Source organism: Phasianus colchicus, chromosome 1, assembly GCF_987193195.1.
Source record: "Phasianus colchicus chromosome 1, bPhaCol1.hap1.1, whole genome shotgun sequence".
In the NCBI taxonomy this organism is placed as follows: Eukaryota; Metazoa; Chordata; class Aves; order Galliformes; family Phasianidae; genus Phasianus; species Phasianus colchicus.
Window position 1 is genome coordinate 125338437 of NC_143436.1, and position 22969 is coordinate 125361405.

Consider the following 22969-nt stretch of genomic DNA (forward strand, 5'->3'; position numbering starts at 1 on the left):
GCGGTGAGCGCCGTAGGTCTGCTGTCAAACCGGGAGCCGTCCTCCGCTGCCAAGATGGACGTTTCGACACCTTCAGGGGTAGTGAGTGACTCCCTAGGCGGCATGTTTCCAGCACCTCCCGCTCTTTCTGAGAAGAAATTCTTCCTGATGGCCAACCTGAGCTTTCTCTGGTGCAACTTGAGGGCGTTCCCTCTCGTCTGGCCTTGCTGCTTGGTGTTAGTGGGAAAAGGGGTTGAAGTTAACCTTTCTGAGTAAAGAGACTGACAGGTGTGCTTCGTGTGAGGAAGGGAACTGCCAGTGTGTTACCAGGTTTCTAACAGAAAGAGGTGAGAGAGGATATCCAGAGAACGGTGTTCTGAGAAAGTGGCTGCTCCCTTATCTTGTTGATAAGATAGAGAGAAGTGCAACAAGAAAAATATTCTTGGAGCTGTATAGGAGCCTGCTGCTGCTCAAGTTAAAAAGCAGGCTCCAAAAATCATAGGATCATATAACGGTTTGGGTTGGAAGGGACCTTTAAGATCACCTAGTTTCAACCCCCTGCTACAGGCAGGGACACCTCTCTATAGACTGTTGCTCTAAGCCCCATCCAGCCTGGCCTCGAATGCCTCCAGGGAGGGGACATTCACACCCTCACTGGGCGGCCTGTTCCATAATGTAGATGTGATGTTGACTGCAGAAAGTACTGTTGAAGTTCCTTTATTTTATTTTTTTTTAAAGGTGTTGTGCAGCTATGGTGTTCAAGGCCAGATTGGATGGGGCCCTGGGCAGCCTGGTCTAGCTTTAAATGGGGAGGTTGGTGGCCCTGCATGTGGCAGGGGGGGTTGGAGATTCATGATCCTTGAGGTTCCTTCCAACCCTGACCATTCTGTGATTCTGTGATTCTCTGGAATAACAGCTGCTGTCCAGGAGTTACCATGCTTAAAGAAGAAACAACAGCAGAGGAAACTGAACAACAAACTTCTGTTTGTATCCTGACCTCTGACCTGGTATGCCATTGACAGTAGTTATATTAGGCGATCCTTCAATCATTTCTGCCCGAGACAGCCCTATGTTTTGTCCTGCTGTCTCCTTCCTCCTCACTGCTCTGTATTTCCAGATACTGCTTCTCATTGATCTCACCTCAGCCTCTCTTTATTCACCATAGCCCCACTCAGGCTGCTTTTCTTTTTGTCTCACGTTTCTTGTTCATGTTTCCTCTTGAGATAAGGAGCATCTGCTTTTATCTCCCTTATCCACCTGGCTGCACATAACCCTTGTCAGCACATCCCCCACTTTGCCAGATCTTGCTCCAGTACTACTGGAAGTTTGGACATAGGATGCACTTAACAAAAATCCATCCAGAGGGAGCTCTGAGAGCACAGAGGTGGGCACATTGAAGAAACATTGGCTCTGTGATAGCATTATGCAAAAAATGCCTAGGTCTACCAGGACATTAAATACAAGTTATCAACTTTCAAAGGTACCAGTTGCTCTAAAGGATTGATGGCCAAATGGCTGTGCAAAACCAACAGAAAAAAAGCACTTGGAAAATGGGTGTTGTACACATGCATATACGTACTGCATGTGCAGCATTTGTGAAGAGTTGTAGTTGTCATGTGTAGCATATAAACAAAAGGCCCAGTGCAAGATATATCAGGTCTAGCAAAGCTTGAAACAGAGCTCTTCACTTGCATCCATCCTTTACAAGTGTGTACATACATATATATCTACGTATATATATATATATATATATAAATATATACATATGCACACACACACACATATATATATATATATATGTAAACGGCTGTGGTGCTTCATCAGGTTTAGCTTCTTTGGGGTCAAGGTCCAAAATGCTGAGGAAAGGGACATGATTTCTGAGCTTGCTGAGAACTGCCAGTAGAGCAGTACTTGCTTAACGTCTCCAAGCCACGGGATGAGCTGACCCAATGCATATTTTGATGAGATTCCCAGGACACTATATAGCTTGCAGGGAAGAAATATGATTTAAGAACTCCTCTGGGAGACAAAGTGGCCTGAGAGAGGAAACCCACAAGACACCCTGCTGTCAAGACACCCTGCCAAAGGGCACCCAATGGATCATGAGGGCTAAGGGTTTCATGAGGAAACATTTCAGCTGCCTTACATACTGCAGCTCTGAAGATGTATTACAGACAGCCCTGTGGTCACAGTTTTTATTTTAACAACAACCAGTGCTTTTTATTCTACGGTACTGAAGAGGGCTCCCAGCCTTGCTGCCATCACACAGCATGGCAGTGGACTCAGGGCATTCAGGGAGCTGTAGTCCAACCATGGAGGCCAGGTTGCTCCCTCACACCAGAGGGATAAAATATTCAAGCATGTTTGTTCAGATATCAAAGAATTTTCAGATGCTGCTGTTGAAGCTGACTATTAATGATATCATGAAGGTCTTGTATGTGTAGAACACAAATTGCAAAAGTGAATTTCTAGAAGGAATGATAGAGGCACACACACTTTGCTTACAGTTAGTAGTAAATTTGCGGTAGTAGGTTGGTCTAAATCACTTTAAACTGTAGGATATAGCTGTTTCTAAAAGAAACAGAAAAGGACTAACTTTCAAACACTGGCAGGTCACTAAGCAAAGTACACAAATTTGCAAGACACACATTGGCTCTGAAGGATTTGCTACTTATTTCATCAATGTTTTCTTCTTGTCTGGATGAAAGAATACTCCATAAGACATGACTGAGACCACTGATGAATATGATTACATCTTGAAAAAAGTTCAGGGGGAGCTTTTCTAGCAATATCCTGTCAGAAAGTGTGCCTAAAGCAGTGACCATGGACACAGTTTCTGATGTGTTTGAGATTTTATGTGTAATTGATAAACAGTTTTGCCTTCAAGGAGAACCAGTTCCATTAACAACTTCTCCTTCAGTGAGCAAACTGCATTTTCCTAGATATCAAATGACTGCTTGGATCATGCTTAGCAGAAGTCTGTTACATATGGATATTATTTTATTTTTTAATCTTGTAATATCATGAAGATACACTCAATTAGTTTAACAAGATGCACATTGTTGTAACAGTTGTTTCAATCTCCTTGAGCTTTGTTATTTCATGTGGGATTATGTAGGTTGGTGGATGTGTAGGTACATGGGTCATCCAGTTGCTCCAGTGCTTAGCCTTTAAACACTGAATGGGGAGACACACCAGTCAAGGTAGCAAATGTCAGTGGTGTACCCAGCAGTGTTTGCATGTATTCCAGCATCCTCAGTGTTAGTACTCTTCTTGTAAATGTTGGTGGAACATCAACTCCAATATACTTAATCAATCAACATTTTTAATCCCTCTGTGAGTTTTTCTTTAAGATTCCTCCTCTATTCCTTCAGGCTAGGAAATGCCAAGCAGAATTTTTTTGGCACTCTGAGAGTATGTTGTCTTCGTGAGTATCTCATTGTATTGCTTAGATTGAAATCCCTAAAGATTATGTAATTTTTTTCCTGTACCTTCTTTTAGCAGTGGTCATCTGCATAAGCCATGTTGTGTGCTTTGTTTGTTAGAAAGCAAATAAATCTTGCTGAATTGTGATGCATGGAAAATATGAGATCTGCACTTCAATGAAGTAATAGGCCAGGCATGCTCCTTGAAGTTAATAAAAATTCTCTTAAACACCAACATAATACTATCCTACATTTTTTGAGGTAATCCTCAAAAAGCTCAAGTGGTAAATGTTTAAGGAAAGAAACACGTTTATCCAGTATCTTTACAAACTAATTGTTTCATTTTATTAAGGCAAGCCCTGTTCTTTTCAAACCTCCTAAGTTAAGCTCTGGCACTTAGGCTCATTTCTGCTGTTTACATTGGCTTCATAAACCTTCAGCCAGAGAAAAAGAAGGAAGGTTTCTTCCCACGAAACAGCTCAAGAGAGGCATCGCTTAAATGAGTGTACTTCCTGCTACAACCTAATTAAATTGAGAGATCTTAAAAAACCACCATACACACAAATATCCCACCTGATTTACTGTGACGCTACAGGCATCTCTGGCAAACATAGAGCTTGGCTTCCATAAACTACAAATGGTGAGGTGATTGGTAACTGTGGGGGATGTTCCTCCTAATGTTCGTGTTTGGGTATCTGTTTCTAACTGAGAAGTTTCAGGCAAAGTAGTTGGTTGCTTCTAGGACAGGGCTAACGTCTGTTGCATGATGCGCCTTGGGGAGTGTGAGGGTGGCAAAAGGAGAGAACACTAGGCAAGGGAGAGGGAAAGGAGGGAGGCTGATGAGGCCTTTGCCTTGTTCGTAATATCTCTGAAATGGGCTTCAGCATGTCCCTTCTCCTGATCTGGATACTGTCTGGGACTGGTTGACATGAGCCAAAGCTTACAGTTAAGCATAATGAGCAATTAGCAGCTCGGTGCTTAAGCTTCTTTCCAGGCCATGTTTTTTTCTAGTGTTGTAGACATAGCCTTAGAGACCTTTGAGCAAAAAAAAAAAAACATTACGCTGTACATGATCGGTGGAGACTTGTTTAATTTCAGAAGGTCCCAGACCAGGGTTCCCTAAAGCAGCTTAAGAAAGTTCTGCTTCTGGTTCCTTTCTCCTCCACCGCAGTCAGCTGTCCTGGCACTACTATGTGCAGCAGGGAGGCTGATCTGAAGAATCAGAATGGATTGAGATCTTATAGCTGTACAAGAACTGGGCTTGGGATGAAATGCAAACAGTATGTAATGAGAAATATTCTCTAAAAAGAAAAAAAAGGAAAAAAAGAAAAAAAAGAAACTCCAGGTGAACATCCCAATTACACATTATGTCAGTATTTTTTGTCTTGATTTCTGGCTTGTAAAATCACAGATTTACAGAACCATAGTGGTTGGAAGGGAACTCTGGAGATTATGTGGTCCCAACCTCTGCTAAAGCAGGTTCCCTGCAGCAGGTCACCCAAGTGGGTCTTGAATATCTCTACACAGAGAGACTCCACAGCCTCTTTGGGCTGTCTGTTCCAGGGCTCTGTCGCTCTGACAATGAAGAAGTAGTTCTTTGCATTAGCATTGAACTTCCTGTGTTCGCTCTCTCCCTGTTCATTGTTCTGCTGTTGCTTGCCAAAAGTAAAAGGGTGATTATATTTCAAAGTCAGCAGTTCTTTGTTCAGAACAGGTTCAAAACGTGCAAAAAAGGATGCATGTTTGACAAAGCACAGAAAAGCGAATGTAACAAATGCACTACTTCAAAGTTTTTCAGTCAGCTGAGCACACTTGTTCTGAGAAAAACGTGACCACAGTGGGGTCAATGAAGCTACAGATTTTAAGGGAAAAAGAGAGTACAAAATATTCATAATCAGACGAAATTCAGTGGCTATTCATTGAGGCTTTACAAATGTGCAACCCCACCCACAATAAGGAACGTATGAACATTTAGCTGATTTCTTGCACTACTTTGCATTGCTATAGAGAACAAAGACTACAAAGGAAGAAGAAACAAGGTATTTATACATACCAGATACCATAAAGATTAATTGTCTGTAGTATCAAATGCTGTCTGTCTGGGTATTAGTATTGTGCATATTTTAGTTTGGGAAAAAAAAAATTGCTTTCTTGGAATCCAAGCCTTCATTATTACTGGCCTTCACACTGAGACATCATAAATAATGCAGAAAGCTGCTGCCCCAAAGTCAGGAGCTTGGAGTGGAAAAAGAAAATACAGCTCCTATGGCTGCCTTGTGTCTGGAGAAGTGCTGAGCCAGGCAGAGTACAAGAGCACGTGCAGTTCAAGTGGAGAGGGAAGGGCTCCAGCAGGAGAGCTAGGTAAGTAAGACTTTCTAGCAACACAGCAAAGCAGGACTCTGCTCCCTGAAGACTGGAGCAATTGGTTTCTGGATGCATGGAGCATGGTAGGACTGTGGACCAGAACATATCCCCAGCTGGCAGAGCAGGTTGCCTGGGGTATGAAGGGCATGGTGTGCCTTAGGACTCAGCCTTCTGCATTCTACAGTGCTCACAACACAGAAAAAAATGGTAGGTTTTTTGGTTGCTTCTTCATGTTAAAGTCACTCCCTTGGTGCAGACGCTTGCAAGGAGGCAGTCCCTTGATGTAGAATGCAGAAAAGTCCTCAAGTTTAACCAGCTGCAGAGACTAAGATGAAATCCTTGGCTTTTGGAGGGCTGCTCTTTCCTATGAACTCTGCAACTCCAGAAAGCTTTCTTTTCTCTGTTTCTCCATTTCTTATTTAACATTTTTGATTCTTTGCCTTCTTCCACTGCCTTCTTCCTTTTTTCGTCACCTGTTATCACTTGATTTTTCTCAAGTCTTCTCCCCACACGCTGCCTATTTTTGTGGGGTGAGAAGAACTGAAACAACATTTTATTTTCTGAAGTAATGGGCTGATATCCATCCCTGTCATGGAAAATCAATGAGAAAATTTGCATCTGCATTTTCATAAAAGCCTCTTTTTTTATTCCTGCTCTGCTTTTCAAATAAGAAACTTGAGAACATCTCCCCGAGGTTTGGGAAAGACTCCGTAAGTTTCATGCAAGCATCTCCCACCCTGCCCATGCTACAGTTTCTAGTCTCTTGTAGCCGTCAGCTCCCCACATCTGCTTCCCTTCTTGGTGCACAAGGTTCTTAGTCACGTGCATTTCAAATAGGGTATTTTGGGGTGAGTCAGAAAGGGCAGGTAGAGAGGAGTGTAGACACTGGGTCAGTATTTCTCCTCATGTAGCTGTAAAAGAACAAACTGTCAAGTCATTAAAGTAACTGATACTAAAATTTGACATTGTGCACTTATCCAAAGAGTCAATAAGGTTGATGTGAAGTATGGGCTGGCAAACTACACTTTTCTTTATGAAATTATGTTCCACAAAGACTGCCAACGTATTGCATATCTTCAGTTTATATACCAATAGAGTAAAATCCTTCATTTCATAAATCCATTCTTTTGCTAAGCTGTTCACTGCAGTCATCTTTCTCCAATGTAGGGAGAGGGAGGAGCCTTTAAAAAAAATTTTTTTTTTGGTAGATAACAGTGTTTATGGTTGTTTTATTCTGTAAGGTCACGCAGTCACCACCAATTTCTACTTCTCCCTTTACTTCTGTACGCTTAAGAAGTCAGGCACAGCAAGATGCCAAATGCCTAGGTGCAGAGTGTCACTGAAATCACTGAAATATGTTGCAGCATGAGTGTCCAACCTTTTGGCTTGCCTGGGCTGCACTGAGTGAAGAGAAATTGTCTGTAAGGCAACATCTTTGAAGTTTGCTCTGAAAGTAATGCCTCCTAATTGTTTTCATGGAAGCTACAACAGATACAAAAAGCACAATAACACTGTTTCATAGAGCAAACTCTCAGCTACAAAATACTCTTTTTAACATACTCACCACCATTAGCTATTATGTTCACCAGCAATGAATGAGGGCCTGCATGCTGTTCTCAGAATGGTCTGCACCAGCAGAGGTTACCAACTGTCACTGTCACCACTGCTGAAATTCACCACCCACCATCTCACTGTGCTCACATCCACTGTTTGGTCTCCAGAAACGTTCAGCAAGTGTCAGTGGTTGTCAACAAATCCATTTTTTTCTGCATGAAGGAATTCATTTCCACTCTTTTCTTCATCTGCACTGCCATATCAGATGCCATTGTGACATTTAGCCCCTCTACTGCTATCTGTCACACGGCAACAACATGTAATGGATACTGGTGAGATGACTCAACCTACAATGCTGTAGCACCTACATCTGCCTCTGTCGTGGGCCAGTGTCATAAAATAGGAAGCATTACTTTCGGAGCAGCCTTCATAAAATACATAATATAGTTAACGTATACAAGTAACAAAATGTTTTAATTTTTAATGTTTTTTATTAAAACATATAAAAAAGAGAGCAACAAAACCATAAAAATAAGGGGATATGTGATCTTATTTTTGGCTTATGAAAGTCTGTCAACGAGGCATGGTCAGATTTTTTATTGCAATTCTTACACATTCCATTTGAAAATTCGCAGGTAATGTATGTATGTCAAATGAAAATGGAGTTGCAAATAAATTGATCATTTTTTTCAGCAATCTTGAAACTGGTTCTCAAATTCCTGTATCAGAATGGAAAGCACGGCTGCATATACTTTGCTGCTCACAGAACTGTGTTTAGCCAGTGTATCAAAATGCATGAAGTTAATCGCCATAACTGAATTAGCACTGCACTGCACCTTCCTTGTGTCCCAGTTTCAGCCCAGATGGTGCTGATCACACACCATTGTTGGTTGGTGCTGAGTGATGGGTGCATGGTACCTAGAGCCATGTTACAGCATTCCTTAAAGGTTAAGCTGTCTCTGGTACTGCAGGATCTTGGCTATACAATTTATGGTATATCTGTGCAAAAAGGCTACCGGGGTAACCTTTGGAAAACACAAATTCAAATACCTAGAGTAATACAGAATGCATTCCTTGGAGCGTGCTTAAAAGTTTTTCCTCTTACACGAGAAGAGTTCTTTTGAATTATTTCTAAACAAACTGATACGGAAAAAATCCATAAGGAAGAAGTTATTTCTTAACTTAATCCACTTTTATTCTTTTTGTTAAAGAAATGATGGCGTAAGTAACTCTGATTTTGAAGTTCAGATATATAATTTTTCCTGTAGTTTGATATTTTTCATACTTTATTTGACCCATGTGCTTTTAAGTGACTTTTTTCATGATTCACAAAAGCCTGTTAGGCATCTCCTGAGATATTTCGACCCTGAACATAAATTTCTGTAGTCAAAGCATTTGGGGGATGTGTGTTTTCTTTTCTTGATTGCTTGGATAACCCCAAAATAACTTCAGTTTGAAACTTGGCATGTAGCTACTTTGGAACAGAATGCAATTTTGCTGAGTGCTCAGAGAAGAGATTCTTTCTGAAACAGTAAGAATTGCAATACTGCTCCCCACATGGTGTGTATTTGCAAAATAGTTTGGTAGTTTGGAGTGGCAGACTTGGCTTCATGGGCAATAACCAGGAATGGCCTTTGCTGTCCTCACAGTGAGGATCTGACTAATGGGTTTTGGAAAAATGAATGTAAGGAGGGGTGGAGTTCTGGGAGCAGTTATACCTCTTCTCAGATTTTCTTCTGCTATTCCCAAATTGGTGGAATAAACTGAGACAAATTGCTGCTGGCAGGCAATCTGTAGTGTTGTAGCCCTGGTTACAATTATAAAATGCGGGCCATTTGGCACAAGGTGGAGGTCAGAGGTGGGCTTATGAGTCAAGGACCAAGAGCGGTGAGTAGCAGATGTTGTGGGAAAGAACTCACAGATCCCAGCAGATCTCTGTGAATGAAGGCAGTGCAGGGTGAAACCACACCCTGCTGCCTTTCTTTTGCATCCAAGCTGTGAGTGACTTGGAAACCAGCTCAGAAACACAGTGCAAATGTTCCCCATCCCTCTCAGTCCATCCTAATTAAGTAATGAGGAAGGCTAGGAAAACCAGTCTGCAAGTGGGAGTGAAAAACTTCTTGTTTGTTTGCTTTTCCACTCCCTCATAGTCGGTGACTTTCTCCCATTGCTGAGAGTACCACACCACATCCAGTGATGCACTGAGCTTCCTTCAGGCCTCTATGAAGGTTGTTTGACTGAGTATAAATACTACTGTGAAAATAATGATCAGGAATGATTGTGCAGGTTGGGACATTCTCCCAGGAAGTGCGACCTGCACCTGTACCTGCAGTGGTCAGTGCTTAATTATACATGGGAAATGAGAAGTGCCAAGAGGAAAATTCATGTTAGCCTGTCCTGTAGCTGCTGGTTGCATCAGTTCCTCCGTTTTGAAGAAAGGTGGATTTGGATTTCTAAGGTAGAGAAAATACCATAGCCGCCATCTGTCCCATTTTACATGCGTGCTGTTCAAGGGTCTAGGAATAAGGCATCTGATAGGTCTGTAATTTTTTTTTCCAATCAAATCCATCTAATAAATTAATAATTAATTTTAGTACAGCCAAACATTTATTTCCCAATTAGTCTGATTTTTTAATTTTCATTTGTTCAGTTTTAGATATGAGCTTTGTTATTTTAACAGTATAAATATTCCCACCTGCTTTGTACATAAATACCAGGAGATTTTATATGCTAAATTAAAAAACAAAACAAAACAAACAAAAAAAAAAAAACAAAAAACAGCTCTTAATCTTGTCTATTACTGAGGCTGTTATCACTGGCACATAGAGAATTAAAAATGTCATATGCTTTCAAGCCTTGAGTTATTCACTTCTCAGCATATTTATTTTGTTCTAAATGAGTATGTCTTTGTTCCTTCTTGTCTCTTCTGCCTTCTGTTATTAGTGTGACCTTGACTAAACAGCTTTTCCCAGGGAGGAATGGTTCATTTAAAGAATGTACAGTGCAATTTGTTTGTTTTGCCATTTGCAAATACAACTATCGAAGGTAATACACCTCAAAAAGAGAGAGCAGGAAAACTTTTCTGCTGCTGGGCTCATTATATTCTTTGGTTCTTATGCTGGCGGCCCCCAAAATAAGCAAAACAAATAAGCCCATTTTGTTGGAAAAGAAGCACAAGCTAAACTCAGTTCCTACTCAGCAAAGCATATTAAAATGTGCTAAAATATTCATATCTGCTTAAATGTCTGGCTTAAACTGCCTAAATCTTTCAGATTAAGACCAATTAATTTTTTAGAAAGAGGAAACTTCTTAGCTGTTCTTCTAGACATTACATTTGTGTGTGTAATTTAGAGAAATTTAGAGATGAGCTGGAAAATGGGAAATGCACATGCCCTGGTTAAACTAGATTTACAGCAACACTTTGATACGGCTCCATTTAATGGACTAGTTAAACTGAAGGCAGCAGGGGATCCTGCTTGAGCCATGGGAAAGAATAAAAAAACTTGGCTACAAGACAAAAGAAAATACAGAGGGGAAAATGGATTTTTGCCTAATAAGGAAAAACAATTTTCTTATAAGGCCTATTGTTATTACCTGTTTTTCTAGTAAGGAGTAGACTTTGAGGGAGAAAAGTACGTTACACTCTTTTGCCTGATGTTGATCTGGAGCCCCTTCTCGTTGCAGAGAATTGAATGAGATGATATAAACTGACCTGGTCAGACCCACAAAACTTTGAGACAACAGCTCTTCAAATTATATTTTTATCTATACACATGGCTTTTCCATTTGACTTTAAAATGGTGCAAATATTTAAATTCCCAAATCAGCAAAATAGTTTGCAATCGTTTATGTTATGGTAACCGAACTTGATGCACTGCTATACAAAAGAAGGAATATATAAGAAACATCAAATTTCAATCGTGTGAGATTTATTATGCTTATTTTCCTTGCATGCAGTAGTAAAGTGTAACTAGTGATAGAACTAGAGGGAATGGCTTCAAGCTGCACCAGGGGAGATTTAGGCTGGATGTTAGGAAATACTACTTTTCTGAAAGAGTGGTCAAGCACTGGAATGAGCTGCCCAGGGAGGTGGTGGAGTCACTGACCCTGGAGGTGTTCAAGGAACGTTTGGATTTTGTGTTGAGAGACATGGTTTAGTGTGAGCTATTGGTTATAGCTGGATGGTTGGACTGGATGATCTTGAAGGTCTTTTTCAACCTTGGTGATTCTGTGATTCTGTGATTCTGTAAAGAATGACTAAAGGTTTGGCAAACCAGAGGCCTTCTAATGCCCAGGGTAATGCAGGTCCTAATTCCTGGTCCATCGTGGTTTTTATGGTGCCCTACATTTGAGTGCCTATGGGTCAAGGGGTCCTGCAGGACTCTTCTTCATTAAGGATCAAATAAGAGCTACCCTGGCAGTTGGTGACAAAACCTGCCAATTCAGGGGAGTCAGTGTTGGATGGAATGCCTGAGTGGTCGATGTGGACTGGGGTGAACCTTGGGATCTTCTCAGGTTGTGAGGAACATAGGAGAAGAGTTGAAATAGCCTGTATAATTTATGAAATGAATGATTTTCAATTGCCTATATTGCTCTTTCTGATACTGACATTGGAAAGGCAGAATGTTGGGACTATAGAGATGCTAGCTAGAGTAAGTGGCTTGCTCTCATCCCATATTAATACAATATTTGGCATCTGAAGGATGACATTTTGCACTTAGATTCCTGTGTAGATTAAATCACTTTACATGACAGTGTTGTTTTCATATTTCTACTTAATTTATTTATTGGAGTCAATTGTTTATATCAGACTACTTGTGTAATGTCCAAACTTCTTCTGATTGTGTATACTAAGCTGTTAAGCAGAATAGCCTTGGCTATAGAAAGTAGCATAGATTTATATCTTCTACATATCTGAGAATACCAAGGACTAGAAAAAGGTCCTGAGAAATGTTTAAAATACTTTTGTAAAGGAGATTCAAGGAAACTGGCTTAGACCTATAGAGCATAATAGAGAGGGCATAATTTATAAAAGGAATATAGTCTATATAGAACAAATAAACTTAAAAATTAAGACTGAAGGATGTTTTACTGCTCAAGTTCCAGAAAAATAACAGATAGGAAAAGACGTGGTTATTTAAACACTGATAAATGAACACAGAAATACTATTAGACTCTGGTCATATTTCAGTGTATAAACAAACCCAGTCCTTCCTTCACAGTAACATAACATCATTCTAAGGCTAAACATAGTTGAAGGTAAGGAAAATACTTCATCTGATTATATTACAGTAATCTCCCATGTTTTAGGGATACATTTAAGTAAAAGAATCTAAGTGTGAGCAAGGAAAAAAAAATGGAAGTCATCCTATTCACAATGTAAAAGAGACTCTGAATTGTTATGGAAAAGATTATCACCCATTCCTGGAAAGCAAACTTCCTGGGGAGTTCTGAAGCCCACTCACCTGCTCAGACACAAGGTAGGGGGAGGGTCTGGCTTTGGTACATTCTGTTTTCTAGTCAAGAAAATTTAAATATTTGAATACAGCACATAATATAGCTTCCAAAATATCAGCTCGGCCCAACACAGTTCTGTGTAGCTTCAGGTGTCATTTAAGTATGCAGATACTCCCAGGAGCCCTGTATGTTTCTTTACATATGACGTAATTACAAAGAGGACAACATTTTTCACCTAGATGATTTCTGGTGCAAAGGCGCCCTTGATTTTTGTGAAGGCATTTGCAAACATTTCTCCTGGTACTTGACTTCTATTAAAGAGCCAAGTAAGGGGATGAGTAACACTTCCTATTCTAACAACAGAAGAAAACCCTTTCAGGATGTGCCCTTTCCACATTCTCAGGTTTGAAGTGCACCTCTGGTATTGCTGAGAACCTCTGGACCTCTTGGCATTATGAACCTCTACAGAAGCTATTCTACCCAGATTGTGCAAACATGATATCCCCAGTGTTTGGATCTCAACGTGCCAAAAACTTCACCTGGTTCATGTTTCCACCTAAGGGTGGAAAGTTTTCCTTCTGGCCCAGGCTGATTCCTGGGGTATTAGCTAAACATTGCTGAGTTTATGGACAAACTGAGGTGTTCACATCTGACAGCATCAGATCTGTGCTGCCAGGTGATCTAGTAGAATAGATGCTATATCCATTACTATGGCTAACATCACTTTTACAGGTGATGCAGTCACTGGGTTTGGATCAAGTAAATCTCTCATTTGTTTTGTTCCCACCAAGTTAAAACAGACTGGGTAGCATAACTGTTTTCGAAAGAATGCTTCATTACTTAAGAGAACTGCTTTATTTCATTCTGTAAAATGTTGTTAAAATGACTTTCTCACAAATGAAGTGCAACTATTAAGAAAAAGCATTTCATATTTACCATTGCCACATCTTAACTAAGTTTCAAACTGATCTATTTATGGTGTTTCTAGAAAGAAGTCTTCAGAGTGATTATTCTTCTGCTTGTGCACTACCCTATGAAGATCAGGGACATAATCTGTGGTGTGGTAAAGTAACTGTCAGGAGATTAGCCCCTAGCTTGAAGGCAACCCTAAGCTAAAGCAGACAGCTGATATGCTGGTAAGTATTAACTGCTTCAACTACAAAATGTAGATAAAGCTTGGGATTCAAAGGCTTCAAAATAAAGGAGCGTTTTAATCTGGTTTTGGTTTTCACTTGTCTCACTCACAGTGACGTGTCAGCTCAACCTGCTGCTGGTTTTACTTCCTGTTAGTAGACCTGAGTGCACACATAATTGTCTTGACAATGTTCCTGTTCTTGAATTCATTTCCACAGTAAATTGTGTTACTGAAAGGAAGACAGCTTCTCACAAAGCTGCCTCAGCCCTCATGAGGCGTTTTGGTTTGTGAGGTACATTTCCCTATGGTGCCTGTCTGAAGGTGAGCACAGGCCAGACCAGGCATGGCTGCCATCTCAAGATGATGGTAGAGGCCGGGAGGTTTCATGTCACAGAGGCTCTCGCCTACCTACACATGTGCTGCTGGCAGCAGACCCACACAGAGAGACAAGCCTGTCATAGAAAAGATCAGAATTGTTGTGTGAATGGTTTATGTTGGGAAAGCAGTGAGCAGGCACCTGCAGCACTGAGTTCCTGATGATGCTCCTTGTTTGTGACTCGGTGCAGGCCCAGAGCTCTGCAACACCGGATGGTAATGAGAGTGGGGCAGAACGAGCCTTTATGGCTTTTCTGTCCTACAACAGCTCCTATTTTCAGGCCACAGCATACACCAAGAATCCTACGTACTAGAGCATAAAGCAAATAACTAAGCAGGAACCACTGCACTGTGGCGTCAGCAGGACTAGATAGATCTGACAGGTTAATGCCAGCATTCCTCTACACAAGCTGTGCCACAGGAGCACAGAGCTACTTGTATGTCAGCACTTGTTCAAATCAGTCTTAGGAAGTGGTTTTATAACACTGTGCCTGCTGAACATGCACTTGTGGGGACCAGTAGTGACTTGAAGCAGACTTGAGAGCATCAGCAAAGTAACACAAAATGTCTCCTGGGTGCAGTTGATTGACTTCCAGTCTTGTGCAACAAAAAGGGGAATTACAGCTTGCCCTACAGGTTACAACAACTATGCAAAAGCAATAGGTTCAAGGAGAGCTCTGCTTCAGTGTCTTGAGCACAGGGGCCATGAAACCATAGAGGGCTAGAAAGTGGAAGGATACAATTAAACCAGATTAGATAGTATTACTGCCATATGGCCTACTCTGCAAAAGGAGATTATTGAATGATGGTAGTACTGATTAACAAGGGAAAAAAAGGGGAAAAAAAAGCAACACAATGGCTGTGAAACTGAATATCATTTGCTTCATCTGTCCTTACTCCCACAGTGCATGATCTTACCTTTGTGGTTTCCATTAGGCCAAGATTTTTTCCACCTTTGCTTTACTGATTAGAGCCACAGAGTTTAGGAAAGATCTATTTACTTATCTATTGCAAAAGGAAGCCCAAAACAATGAAAACACTTTTTAAACAGCTCCCAAGCTGCTCAGTTAGGCATGTCAGTGTATAAGAAGGAAAACAAAGCAGAAGCAGTAAGGAGCCCTTCAGTACGAGGGTGAGTTGGGAGAGGGACTCTGGAGCTGAGCGCATGGCAGGAACATGGGGCCAAGTCCAGGATGGGACCTGGGATGCAGACCCTAGTCACAAGGCAGGGAAAAAAACACTCACAGGAGAGTATTGTTTAGATTGAGCTGATCTGACTCACAGCAAAAGGATTTTTTAAAAGCTAAAAGAGCAGTAAACAACAAAGGAGGAAAGAAACAAAGAGAGTAGGGACTATATGAAAAGAATAGAAAGCTCACAAGAAACTTAGAAGAGGAATATTTCAGATTTAACAACTCACTGTGGCCAGTATTGATAACACATAGTGTTCTGTAAAGGTGCCTTCTCTAATTATGTTTGTCCCTTATCAGTAAGAAATAGTGTTAGGCCTGTCAATCCCCTCTAACTTTGTCTAAAAACGTTGTTTACTGTGGGGGGGGGAAAAAAAAAAAAAAAAAAAAAAAAAAAGTAGAGAAATTCAGCTCAAAAAGACTGAGGGAGTTTTTTACTTCTAACTTTTTGGCTTGCTTTAAGGGATGAAAAACTAATATGAGGTTCAGCCCTAAGAGTTAAAGGTAGCCTGCAGGCTGCAAACCCCTACTCTTCCCCAGGGCAGGCCAAAGTACCTCACTGCACAGGGCAGAGCAGGAGCTCGTGCAGTTCCTGACTGGTGCCCTGCTCCCAGTCAGGAGCTGTAACTCACTGACGCAGCCTGGAAACGTGCCCAAGGCCTATTTGCATGGCTCAGCCAGGGATCTGCTGGGCGCATCCCAGAGAGAATGACAGAGCGGCTTCATACCAACGTGCTGCTGTGAGGTTGGTCCTGAAGGCTGCTCTGCATCACACTGGTTTGCTGTAGGGATCTTGGTGCCAACATGTGTCAGCAGTGCGCTAAGAGCAATCTCTCAATATCAGCAGGCACATCCCTGTGATGGCAGGAGGCCAGGTACTGCTGATTCACAGGAGCCACACATCCTCTCCCAATGGTGAAACTCTTGTCTGATCTGTGAACATTGCAAAAGGGGATGGATCTTTTCCTAAAACTTTAACTCAGGGCATCACAACCTCATTTTTAGGATATTGATATATTGGTAGTTATTGATGGCTGTGTACGGATGAAACCAAACAGCAGAGCCCGCAAGTGTGTAAGGCTTCAGCTTGAAAGCAAATTGAGTATCTTAATGTAATGGGAATGAAAAGGATTAGATTTAACAGTATGGTGAACTAACCATTTCAATATATTGTCCACTGGTTGGCCGGGAGTTGTTAACATTATTTAATGGAGTTGAGCATGTAGGCAGTTAGTGGAAGGAAAGGGCAGATTCCGTGTGTTCTTTCTCTTGATCTAACATGTCAAACTACAACACATGCAAAGAAATCCCTTGGATTCTGTTTTCAGCTTCAGGCAGCTACTAAGTCACTATTTCCATTTCAAATGTTTATTTATTTTGTTTATCTCTTCTCATCTTTTTCCCAGGACAAATGGTAGTTCTCAGATGAATTCATCCCCTTAAAACTCCAATATGAAAGATCTCATTTCTTCAGCCAGGAGGACAAGACGTGTAGTATTTTCTGTGTTATGAAAACACAGCATCTACTAAAAGTCTGTAAAAATTGAAGTACTCATTTTTTATCTGCTCTGTAGTCCCCTGAGAGACCGAAAAGCAATAAATGAAAAGACTGTCAGTACCTCAAGAGGATAATGAGAAGTTTTATTACCCAGGAAAGAAAAGTTTATATTGAAGCTCAGTGGTTACCAATTCCATGCATGAGAAGATAGAGCCTGTCTTAAAAAAATGACCAATTTTCTTTTTTTCTGATGGTGGGAAGTATTCCTCAGATACTACAATAAATAGGCACAAAGAGAGCAATTGGAAAACACAAACTGCTTGTGGTCTATTTTTCTGTCCTCACTCCACTTGTTGTGGTTGGTTCAATAAAAGATGCCTTGAGTGTGCAGGGCCAAAGCTCTGTGGTACGCTGTTGAGGTAGCAGCCATCCCCCTCCGAAGTTCAGACAACAGCTACTGCTGCAGTTGGTGCACGCAGCACCTCTGTAGCTACTAGCACTGCAGCATCAGGCAACCAGCTTCCAGATAGAAGACTCCCTCCCTGCTGGAGTAACTGGAAAAGCCCAAGGACTCAATTTCTGAACCACATAGATGCAAATGCGGTATTGGATAAAGCAAACACAAATGGGTATTTATTTATTTACGTTTAGATTGCTAGCATTCAGTTAAGACTTGGAAATGAAATTAACTTTATATTTACATGTGGTTTTTAAATGTATTTATTTAAATTTAGATTTATGTATTGAGGAAAAGAGGAATAAAGGTAGCCAAGCACAATATTTTGGCCTCACATACAGCAGCTGACAGCACTGATCTTGGTCACACACAGGCCTGGTCCCTGCTGCCATCAGAACTGCTGTGAGTTGGATCCAATGCTCCTGTATGCCCAGTCTGCTTTCTGAGTCACATCCTGGCTCTGTAGCTCACACTACAGAGGTGACATCTGCCTTGACAAGCAGCAGCTCACTTGCTGTGTGTTCTTGGGTGCACTGGTTGTGGTGAGTGGATTAATGCTGCCTAGGACTTGGACTCACAGATAAATCAGATAAATTCAGTGCAGCCCAGCTACACAAAACGCCACTTGAGAGGAAGCATCTTACAATTGTGAGATGTTTGGTACAATTTATGTCATGGGAAGAGTCAGGATACTATCTGACAAAAGAATCCAACCATCTGGAATCACTTGCACGACAGCTCTTCACTTCTAAATCCCTAAGCATTAGATCCTAAAGTCTGTGCACACCCAAAAATCCCATTAACGTTGACCTGAGAAATGGCTGCAAACAATCTTGAAATGAAAATTTCTTCATGTTAAAGGCAGATTAAATTCCAAGTTTAAAGTAGCAATTGAGCTTTTTGATTGCTTCATTCAGCTTTGGCTTTGTAAGTAGTAGAAAATAATTGCACAAGCAATGGTTAATTTAGAAAAGTCTATTCTGAAGGGAGGTTTTGTAAGATCTTAGAAATTGCAGACCATCAATTTTTACATTGCACCAGAAGAACTCCATATTAACAAAAAAAGTCTGGCTTCAAGCAGAACTGCTGAAATAGAAGCTGAAGATGATGCAACAAATTGGTTTGTATCAGTTTGGCTATCTTGTAAGTAGAGCAGGGAATAACTTAAAATTTCTGAGTCGGCTGTGTTTTTGAAAAATCCACCTCATTTTGTATTAGCACACACACCTTTATGCATTAAAAGGCTGCCTGTAATTCATTATAGCAAGACTCTGCAGTAAAGTAAAAGACATTTCTGTGCAAACTTCAGAATTTCCAGATTAATCTGTCTTCCTTTCACATATTAAAATGGAGCAAAACTATCTTAAAATAATGTAGATGGGTCTTCAGTACCTTTTCTGCTTTATGGAAATTCTTATTTTCCTGAGGGGAAAAAAACTACAACTTTTCTCATGTTGAATTAGTTAAAATAAGTGTTCAACAATGAAAACACTCAAATGGAAATACTCTCTGAAGTAAAAAATGTACACAGGTGTGATGCAGAACATACGAGGCCCATCTGTTGGGAAAGCTTGCAATAATTATTATTTGTGTGCTGTAGAAGCAGTGTTACTTTAAACAACGTAGTTGTTTGGTTTTTTTTTTGGCATAATAGTGAATCCAAGCTTTGTTTTAGAAACATGAAAAGCAGAAGCTTGTACTGTAAAGAACAGCACATTGACTTGGAGGACAACAGAACTAACAGGAACAAAACATCCTGGAGGACACAGAGCTTGAGCTTCTCTTACCCAGTTGCTAGAATTGTGATGCTGAAGAACCTGCACTGAGAAGATATCAGAATGAATACTGGAATATTTGAAAATTATACAGATTAGTCCATCTTTAAAGGAAATTCAGAGAGCCATGGCCAAACAGCCTGACTACACAGAACAACAGTAGACAGCATCCAACATAAATAAAAGCAAAGTAGTACATGCAAGGTAGACAAGAAGCATGTCTTTGCTCAGGGCACCACCACTGCCTGGCTTCTGGGAACTTCTGCTCAAAAAACCCCAACCCATCAACAGATGAGGTTCTGGGACAAAGACTGGATTAGAAACCACAACAGGAAATATATTGAAGAACTAGTTACATGGCACACATTCACAATTTGACCTGCATCTTTATAATTCTGAGCTGCATCTCAGTATTGACTGTCTTCAGCACAATATGGAGCAATGTGTGACAGACTTTGCTATTCCTTTACTGCTTGGAAGCCTTTTTCAAACAAAGAGTAGGCATATTTCCTGTCATTTACTATTGACTGCATTGTCTCCCGCTTCCTGATGTTCTGTAGCCACAATTTCTGATGTTCACACACAAATATGTAAAACTGAACTTTTCTAGACATCAGTGAAATTCCTGCTTCTGCCACTAGCTCCCAAAGCAAGACAGGCTCAGCCAATTACCCTCCAGCTGTGACACAGCACCAGCTAGCATGCTATATTGTCCACACCAACCCTCCCATCACAGTTCTCCGTCCCTGTTCCCAGTAACACTAGCAAATGTTCCAGCACAACTCTGAGCTCAGGTAAATTGAAGTCTATGAAGTTTCCTAAACAGCTCTAAGCCTTCATGCTGAAACCTGAAATCACTCGTCTTCTTTTAACAATGGCATTTCTCACACAAAGAAGAAAAAAAAAAACCCACCACATTATCAGAATAGGCTCTTTGCTTCTTGTTCATTAAGTAATTAGTAAGATCACTGGAAACTCTCTGTGGAATTTCACAGGGATTAAAATAGCAACAGAGGAGTTCATTGCATTGGCAGTAGTTTTGAGTAGAACAAACAGGTAAAGCTGTCAAGAGCTAACAACTCTTTGCTTTCAAGTTCTTGCTTGACCAGGCCCACCATTTATAAAACCATTTAAAAAAAGCTCACTATGTTAAACAGGCACATGTGCTCAAGGCAACACCCGGATCTCAAGAAAGTAAATTCTGCATTCTGAAGAGGCATATTACTTCCCTGAGTTTGCAATGTTAAGCCTCTGAGCCAACAATCTCACCCAGACATGTTTTTTGCCAGAAAGCTTTCTCCTCCTACCTCAGCCAAACCATCCCACATCTGTGCCACTATGTTTTGGTGCAAAGGGTGTGTTGCCATAAACTGCAAGGCAACACAAACCATAGCACCAAGCACATCTATCTTGTCTGGGCCTCCACCACTGTGAGATACAAATCAAACTATCAGCAATGTTTCCTGGAGTAAGCTCAGTAGCATTCACTGCTCTATCCTTATACTGGTGATGAGATGTCTTTACCAGCCCTCCTCACCTTACTGTTATTTGGATCCAATGAGTCTCCCACAGCAGCTTCACAGAACAAGGTCTCAAGGCTGAAGCTGCAGAAATATCAGGGAGGGAAAAAAAAAAAAAAAAAAAAAAAGCCCTCCCACAAAGAAGATGAATATCTTGGTTTCCACACTCCGGAAATTCATTATTCCTATGGAACTATGGGCTGGAGAGACCAAGAGAATCAAAGGTCCAACAGCTCAGTTGTCGTGAATCACAGGGAACAAAGTGGCTCAACATCTTGTTTGCAGCTTCTTAACTTTGGGAATTACTCCACATTAACAGCTTCCTCATGCAAGAGGGATGCACTTTCCATCCCTCTCTATTCTGAAGAACAACCAAGACATACATACATATATATATATATCTATATCTATATCTCTGCACAACACAGAGCAGAAGCAACTTGCCTTGCCTCCAGCGTTGTAACATGCTAGGACTGTATGTTTCCCATGGTTTCAGCACTGAGAAAAGGAATACAGTTTTTAAATGCTTGCTAACAAAGCCACAAACAGTGAGTAATTTTAACAAAGGTAAATGTATTATTTTGTACCTTGTTTGCATTGGAAGAGTCAGTTTTATTCCTTCTCATTTGCATGCAATCAATACATTTAACACAATACACATTTTCAGAAACGTTGCATACAAATTACCACCCACTCTCCTAGCAAAAAAAGCATTTGCAACTGTAGGTTGTACATTGTTATTTGTTGCACATTCCAGTTATACAAGCTAAGCACTTTGTCTTCCTGCTAAGAAGCAACAACAGGAGCAATCTTTCTATAGCCAATTCCATAAAGTGCCCTTGTGCTTGGTGGAGTGGAATCACCAGTAGCCTGCCCACCTTCACCTACCCACCAGAGCTGCTTCTGATCACATATTGGCCTGCAAGGCACTGCGCACCGGTAAGGATGTGTGCTTTTATTTACCTTTCATTACCAAACTTCCTCAAGACACTCTACAAGTAGCTTTTTAACTGACCTGTATCACATCAAGCTGTGTAGCTGAATCTCCTTTTTCTCAGAGGAAAAGAAGAGGATAGACCGGACCCCTCAAGCCACATTTTTGCCCTTCAATACCACCAAATTTATTGTGCTTCTTATGGAAAATCTCCATTCTTGAAGATGTAAAAAGTCACGCATTTCCTTTAATGATCAAATGTAATGAAGATTTCCCCTGTTATCCACCAGTAGCTCATAACAGAACACTCATCTGACTCGGGAGATTGCTGATGAGGAAAAAAGGATGTGAAAAATAACACAGAAAGGAGAAAAGTGAAGTACTTCTCTCAATCCAGAGCACTTTGATAAACCCATTGCTTCACATCCCTCTCTCTCATTATCTGCAGTCACACCAAAGGCAGCAAGATACACACTTGCACTCTCTGAGCAGAAGCACCCCACACATTTTCTAACCTTGAACCAAACTGTATTCCATTGCCAGGAATTCAAGATTGCAAACATTTCTAACTCCAGAATTCCTGTTAAATAGTTGTATAAACTTCATTCCTCAGCTTTAAGAAGAAAGAAAGCCTGTCAGCACACTGTATAATCACCAGGAGACACACACGGGATAGAGAACAATATCTGCGTGCACAAAGCACTACTCCTTCCTTCCTTCCAAGCACCAGGGCATGACTGACATTTGACTGTTACAGAATGGGGGAAAAAAAACACAAAAAAACAAAACAGAGGAGCAGAGGGAGCTATGGTGGAAGATAAAGGCCAGAGCAACAAAAGGAAGGGTGGAATGCCTGGGCAGTGGAGGTAAGAGCTCTTGATCTGCTAGACCCTTTGAGGAAGTTGTCTTGTCCTGCCTACACAAGCAAGACCTATATATAGGGAAAGACAGTCCAGGGCCCCTGCCACCATGCTGCCTTGAAGCTTAGAGATCACAGCCCCACCAGCTACAGTCAGCACAACCAGCCCTTCAGCTGCCTGCATCTATCTGCCTTTGAAGAAACAGTCACACATGTGAATGCACTGAAGCTTCGTATGCAAAGAAATTTAACAGTGTATTACAAACAGTGCATTTATGGACAGTATGGGATAACATGTGTTTGAAATATCTAAAGCAAATGTAAACCATGTTTCAGCTTTTAAACAGTCATTCCTGACTTTAGATCATTAGGAGTGTCATTTAAAGTGGACAGTGACATTTCTGACATCCGCTGAAGTATGTGCAGATCCAGTAGTATTGTTACAAG

The 22969-nt window shown here is 40.9% G+C and overlaps 1 long non-coding RNA gene across 2 annotated transcripts; it reads left to right on the top strand.

The window, feature by feature from the left end:
• The first annotated feature begins 35 nt into the window (after window positions 1-35).
• On the top strand, window positions 36-17326 carry LOC149920015 (uncharacterized). 2 transcript variants are annotated; one of them, XR_016460206.1, is made up of 3 exons: window positions 36-326; window positions 13768-13915; window positions 16886-17326. It is a non-coding gene; the product is annotated as an uncharacterized LOC149920015 (long non-coding RNA). The 2 variants fall into 2 exon arrangements; XR_016460208.1 differs by lacking the exon at window positions 36-326 and adding an exon at window positions 1778-5765.
• The last annotated feature ends 5643 nt before the right edge of the window (window positions 17327-22969 follow it).